The sequence below is a fragment of the Brassica napus genome, unplaced genomic scaffold (assembly GCF_020379485.1).
Source record: "Brassica napus cultivar Da-Ae unplaced genomic scaffold, Da-Ae ScsIHWf_94;HRSCAF=164, whole genome shotgun sequence".
In the NCBI taxonomy this organism is placed as follows: Eukaryota; Viridiplantae; Streptophyta; class Magnoliopsida; order Brassicales; family Brassicaceae; genus Brassica; species Brassica napus.
Genome location: NW_026016985.1, coordinates 61,145 through 68,407, shown reverse-complemented (window position 1 = coordinate 68,407; position 7,263 = coordinate 61,145). Strand labels below are relative to the sequence as shown.

Genomic DNA, 7,263 nt, shown 5'->3' with positions numbered 1-7,263 from the left:
ATCCCATCAATCTCCTCATTTGCAACCACTCTCCTATAAAGCTGATCTTTGCAGAGAATGTAGAGGTAGGGCTCGTCCCAGTAATATCTTTTCACATCCTTGTAGAACTTCTTCTTGGCATAGCCTACAAGATTCAAAGGTTCTCTCCCTGTGGCTAGGTAGTTAACCAGATCAGCATACCAAGGTTCTTTCTCCTCTGTTGCTTTGACCTCTTCCAGCTTCCTACCAGTCTCACAAACTGCTATCACTCCTTCGATAGCCATGATCTGCTCTTCAGGAAGTCTTTCGTCAATAGGGACACCAGACTCCATCCTCAACCTGGACAAATGATCAGCTACTCCATTCTCAACTCCAGGTTTGTCCTTGATCTCCATATCAAACTCTTGGAGCAAAAGGATCCACCTCAAAAGCCTGGGTTTTGCATCCTTCTTGGCCAAAAGGTGTCTCAAGGCGGCATGATCTGTGTAGACAATGACTTTAGACCCCACCAAGTAGCTCCTGAACTTCTCAAAGGCAAAAACAATTGCCAGCATCTCCTTCTCTGTTGTGGCATACCTCATTTGAGCATCATTGAGGGTTTGGCTGGCATAGTAGATCACATGGGTTTTGCCATTTTTCTTCTGCCCCAGAACAGCTCCCACAGCATAGTCACTGGCGTCACACATGATCTCAAAAGGGAGATCCCAATCAGGTGGCTGGACAATTGGGGCACTAACGAGTTCACCTTTCAGCTTCTTGAAAGCTTGTAGACATTCCACATCAAAACTGAAGGTAGCTTCCTTGCACAGCAGCCTGGTCAAAGGTCTAGTGATCATGGAGAAGTCCTTGATGAACCTCCTGTAGAATCCAGCATGACCAAGAAAACTCCGGATGTCTTTCACTGTCTTTGGTGGAGGCAGACCAACCATAACATCGATTTTGGCTTTATCCACCTCAATCCCCTTCTCTGAAATCTTGTGTCCTAGCACAATCCCTTCTTTGACCATGAAGTGACACTTCTCCCAATTCAGCACAAGGTTGGTGTCTTCACATCTCTGTAGGACCCTGCACAAATTTGACAAACAAGCAGAAAACGAAGATCCGTAGACAGAGAAATCATCCATGAATACCTCCACAACATCCTCAATCAGATCAGAGAAAATTGACATCATGCACCTTTGAAAGGTAGCTGGAGCATTACATAGACCAAATGGCATCCTTCGATATGCAAAGGTGCCATAGGGACATGTGAATGTCGTTTTCTCTTGATCATTGGGATGTATGGGGATTTGGAAAAATCCTGAGTATCCATCAAGGAAACAATAGAATGGGTGATTCGCAAGTCTCTCAAGCATCTGATCAATAAATGGTAGTGGAAAATGATCCTTTCTAGATGCAGAGTTTAGTTTTCGGTAATCAATGCACATTCTATGACCTGTGATGGTTCTTGTTGGTATCAATTCATCCTTGTCATTCTTGATCACAGTGATACCACCTTTCTTTGGTACAACATGCACAGGTGATACCCATTTAGAATCTGAGATAGGGTAAATAACACCAGCATCTAGGAGTTTAAGAATCTCTTTCTTTACAACATCCTTCAGGTTAGGATTTAACCTTCTTTGATGCTCGATAGAAGTCATTGATTCATCCTCAAGATGTATCCTATGCATGCACAAAGAGGGTGATATCCCTTGATGTCATCTAGTGAGTAACCTATTGCCTTTCTAAATCTTTTAAGTGTTTTCAAAAGTTCAGATAGCTCATTCTCAGTAAGTTCACTACTCACAATGACAGGGTAAGTTTCATTAGGACCAAGGAATGCATACCTTACACCATGGGGAAGAGGTTTAAGCTCCACTTTAGGTGCCTTTAGTTCACTCCAGTCATCCTGCTGGTTGTCCTCTCGTTGAGTGACTGAGACTTGTTGGTGAACCATCTGTGGAAGCTCCTCGTACTGGTCCTTACTGAAAAACGCCTGGTGTGAATCCAGCATCATCCCATAGGCAGTACTCTCCAGGTTCTCAATCACCTCAGCCTCTTTCTCTACAGTTAAAGCATGCTGTAGAGGGTCCTCTAGTGACAACTCTTCAAGGAGTTCATCAGCAAGGGCATCCATCTCTTCGATGTAGAACACTTGTCCTTGAACTGTTGGCCTCCTCATTACTTCCTTGATGTCGAAATGCAGAACGTGCCCTTTACCCAGATGGAGATCAATCTTGCCTTCTTTCACATTAACAATAGCTCCTGCTGTGGCTAAGAAAGGTCTTCCAAGGATTAAAGGATCTTGAGCTTCTTCACCCATTTCAAGCACCACAAAGTCTGTAGGGATCTCATAATTTCCAACCATCACTGGGAGGTCCTCTAAGATACCCACAGGGTACTTCACTGAACGATCAGCCAATACCAGAGAAAGTCTACACTTCTTGTACTGAGTGAAACCCAGCTTCTTAGCAACAGATAGGGGCATCAAGCTGACACTAGCTCCCAAATCGCAGAGACATCTATCAAATACCATAGGTCCAAGGGCACAAGGTAATGTGAAGCATCTTGGATCTTCTAGCTTCTTTGGAATGAGTCTCTGAATGATAGCACTGCACTCATGAGTGAGAATCACCATGCCCTCCATCTCTTTCTTCTTTGCAGCTACAGCATCTTTGAGGAACTTGCTGTACTGAGGGATCAGCATGAAAGCGTCAATAATGGGCATTGTGACCTGGACTTCACTCATTTGCTTGTCAAACAAAGCTTTGTACTTCTCTAGCAGCTGCCTCTTGAATCGACCTGGGAATGGAAGCTTGGGTTCATAAGCAGGAGGAACAAAAGAGTTTTCACTTGCAGGAGTGACGACTTCACCATCTTTAACTGTTTTCTTCTCTTCTCCAACCTTTCCTTTTCCTTTTGCTTCCACTATCTTTTCCAAGATCTCGTCATTGATCTTCTCATCAACAATCACCACTTCATCATCTATGGTGATGGCAACCCCCTCACTTTGTTTCTCAGCATCCTTGGTGAGAGTTCTCTGAGGTAACTCCTTACCACTCCTGAGAGTGATAGCTTTCATGGTTTCCTTGGGGTTTTGCTCAGATTTTCCAGGTAGAGAACCTTGTTGGCGATTTTGTTGAGTGTTCATGGCAGCAAACTGGTTCTCCAAAGCTCTGAACTTGTTGTTGAGCTCATTGTAGCTCCCATCAATCTTTGAGTGAAGATTCTTCAACTCATAGCCAACATGCTTCTCACTTCTTGTTTGAGACTCCAGGATTTGTTTCAGTAGAGCATCAGTGCTGCTGACTTGAGGAGTGGAGGTAGAGGGATTAGATTGTTGTTGGGAAGAATGGTTGCCCTTGTTGTTGAAACCAGGAGGAGGGTTCTGCTGAGGTTGATAGCTGCCTTGCTGATTGTTCCGAGGCTGATAACCACTCTGCTGGTTGTTGGAATAGGACTTCTGTTGGTAGTTGTTGTACTGAAAGTTGGGTTCTTTCTTGTACCAGCTACCATTGTTGTTGATGAAACACAGCTCTTCCTGACCTTCCAAACCCTCAACTTCATGGACAACAGCTGGTGTCTCTTGGCTTGGGTTGCCGACAAAGTGCAGCTGCTCTTGGGTAGCTTTATCAGCAAGGAGGATGTCTATCTTATCCTGTAGAGCTTTCAACTCCTTCCTCGTTTGCTTATCCTCAGTTCTACTGCTTCTGTCGTGGTCTCCACTGTAGACTGCATCACTCTTAACCATGTTGTCAACCAGCTCCTCTGCATCCTCCTCAGTTCTCCCCAAGAAGAACCCATTACTAGCTGTATCCAGTCTGGCTCTGTACTTAGGGAGAGCACCACGGTAGAATGTGCTCAGCAAGCTCTCCTTAGAGAAACCATGGTGTGGGCATTGAGCTTGATAGCCCTTGAATCTCTCCCAGGCTTCACTGAAACCTTCCAAGCCCTTCTGTTGAAAGCTGGAGATCTCGTTTCTCAGCTTAGCAGTTCTTGAAGTAGAGAAGAACTTCTCCAAGAATGCTTTCTTGCAGTCATCCCAAGTGGTAATGGAGTCGCTGGGTAGAGACTTCTCCCACTGACGTGCCTTATCCCCCAAAGAGAAAGGGAATAGCTTGAGCTTTAAGGCATCTTCGGACACACCATTGGTTTTTGACAACCCACAGTAGCTGTCGAACCTGTCCAAGTGATCAAATGGATCCTCTAGAGCCAAGCCATGATACTTGTTGTTCTCAATCACGTTGAGGAGTCCTGACTTGATCTCGAAGTTGTTGGCTGCCACGGCGGGTGCTCGGATTCCCAATCTATGACCATGAATGTTGGGACGGTCGTAAGTGCCAATGGGGCGAGCTGCTCGCTGTTGGTTAGGTGGGCCATTGTTGTTAGCGCCATTGACGCCTGCATCTTCTTGATGGACGTCTCCCATGTCAGTGTTCAGTCTCTGCAATTGAGCCTGATGTTCTTCTTCTCTTCTCTTTCTAGTACACTCTCTCTCTAAAGCCCTGATGTCTGCTGCTCTTGGAACTAGGTTTGATGGACCCCTGCTCCTCAAGTTCATACACCTGTAGATTAAAGGGAGGTGAAGAAGAGTCAGTAACAAAAGAAAATAAAAATGACTTAGTCTCAAGCAATTGACTAAATCTCAATGTTTAAATCTACTCAGAATTTGGCAACGGCGCCAATTTGATGTTAGGAGTTTTCAAGGCTCCTAAGAAAAATGTTGTAGTATAAATGATTGTCGAACCAGTTCTGAGAGATATCAAAGCACCGAGAATGCAAGTAATCACTTAATCTAAGTGCAACCAATGATTTAGATGGGTTTTTAAACTATGACTAATTAAAAGGAATAACTAAATGATACTTTCTTAACTATTGGAAAAGAGAACTCATGGATATAGGGATTAGACCTCGGGTGATCAAGTTTCGAACTAAAGATGGCAAACGATCAATCAATCTATTAACCTTAAGCTTAGACGCAATCCTAAACAAACTCTATGTCTAGATGAATGTTCATTTACTAAACACAATTCAAACATCAAATGTCTTTGGTTGAATATATGAAAGCAATCATTACTAACAAGTCTATTAGCTATCTTAGCATCTCTAACAACAAATGTCTTTGGCAGAGCATGCTAAAAGCCTAGGAGAGTTGTCTCGGGCATTTCGTCGAACACCTTTTGGGTTGAGAAATGCCTAAGGATCAACAATTGAGTGGCCAACTCAGAAGATGCTTTATGTTCACTCTACTAGCAAGGAAATATGAATGATCTACACTAAAACATCCTAGTTCTAACCTAATCACCCTTAATCTCCCTAACCCATGAATTCAAAAGGTGATTACTCACTAATCTCCATGATCCCTCTTAAACCCATGTTGGATTTCAGATTAATCATGTAGAGAAATACAGGAAATAAAAGGAACACAGAATTTCAATAACAAAATTGATCAATTGATTCAAAGAGATCACTTTCCAAAGGTTTTTGGTGGTTTTCTAAGAACAAAGATGATGTGCCTCCTGGTGGCTTACAGAGTAATAAAACATAGGTTTAGAAAATAAAAACGTGCATAATGAAATGACCAAAATGCCCTTGAGAAATCACAAGTTCGAGCAGAAACAAAACACGGAGCGACCTCAGCCCGTCGCTCCGACAAGTCGCTCCAGGCTTCGGGAGCGACCTCGCTGTGTCGCTGTGAGAGGTCGCTCCGGGCTCGTTCTCGCGTCTCCGGGTGATGAAAACGCGAGCGACTTCTCCCTGTCGCTCTGGTATGGTCGCTCTGAGCTTCGGGAGCGACTTCAGCACGTCGCTCTGGAAGGTCGCTCCGAGGTGTAAATGTGTGTCTCCAGACGTGAAAACGCGAGCGACCTTGTGCAGTCGCTCTGGATGAGTCGCTCCGGAATGTGGTGCACAGCGACCTCATGCCGTCGCTCCGAGAGGTCGCTCCGGCAGTGCTCGTCCAAAGATCACTCTAATCACCTCCTTTTGAGCTCCAAATGCACCCAAATGTCTCCAGAAACTCCATGTGGTACTCAAATACCTGATAGAGACATATGCATGCAAAATGCAACCTAGACATGGCTAAGTCCTAATCTATATGATGAAAATGCATATGAATAAATGGATAAAACAATGTAAATATGCAAGATATCATTACTCCTCCAACTCCGTTGTCCTTTTTGCAGGTCGCTTTAGGTAAGGATGATCGGATAGCTTGGTGCTGGACGTTAGGACCGCCGGTGTAGATTTTCATGCCTTTTGTAAACGGTATTGTGGATTTGTGTTTGGTTGACTCGATTTGGCAATTAGGCCGGGACCGGTCTCGAATTATATCAATGTATGGATATTTCTCGAATCAATAAAGTAATTGTTTTATATGCGCTTCATGAGTACTCTGATATTTGACTAGTCCGGTCTAACACAACGTTAGGTCGTAGTACGGGTTGAAAAGCCTTAGGCCTCGATCTAACGGAAAACGCTAACTCTTGGCCGGGTTGCAAAGCCTTGTGCCTTGACGCAGTGGGACGAGTTAGTGGATGAACTGGTCGAGGTCATGAAGTAAAGTTTGTGACTCTGACCGGATTGTCCCTAGCCCGTCATGTAGCGCTTCCGAACCATGGTGTTGGGTTGGACGGTCAGTCATGTTCTTGTTTGATTGTTGGCTGGCCGGTTGGCCTTTCATCTCCAACCCTTGGTGTGGGTCGTCTGTCGGTCATGTTCTTGTTTGATTGTTGGCCGGTGGGTCGACCTTTGCTTAGGACGGTTCGGGGGTGTTACAGAGGTGGTATCAGAGCATGGTTTCGTCCATGCTTTCGGAACTCATGATTTAATCGGTTTTTGAATATTTTATCGAGTCAAAATGAGTCACAAAAGGCATTAGGGAAACCGGTCACGTCCAGCGATAGGATTTGTGGTTTTAGGAATTAGGATTGAGATAGTGGAATCTAGCACTGTTAGGTTGCTTGGGTAGAACTGTTAGGTTGCTGGTTAGCATTGCTAGGTTGTTCTTAGTAGACTATTGGGATTAGTTGTCTACTAACTTGCATGTGAAGTGTTCTTTTGAGTTGCAGCTTGTGTGTTCGTTGATCGGAACTTTAAGGAATGGAAACCTTAAAGTTAAAAGAGTTCAAGGCTAAAAACCCAAAGTGAAGAGAGAGAGATTCAGAGGGACTGGACAGTGGTATGGACTGGACAAGTATGAGCAAGACTTCGTTGAGAAAGGACTTCATCAGTTTTGGGAAAAGAAAGGTTTCAGTGATCAGAAGCAAAGATGGTGCACGTTATGGCAGAGTAAATGCAAGA

At 44.2% G+C, this 7,263-nt stretch overlaps 1 non-coding gene across 1 annotated transcript; it reads left to right on the top strand.

Moving 5' to 3' along the window:
* Positions 1–3,842: 3,842 nt before the first annotated feature.
* Positions 3,843–3,949, top strand: LOC125606730. The gene has a single exon (XR_007337984.1). It is a non-coding gene; the product is annotated as a small nucleolar RNA R71 (small nucleolar RNA).
* The last annotated feature ends 3,314 nt before the right edge of the window (positions 3,950–7,263 follow it).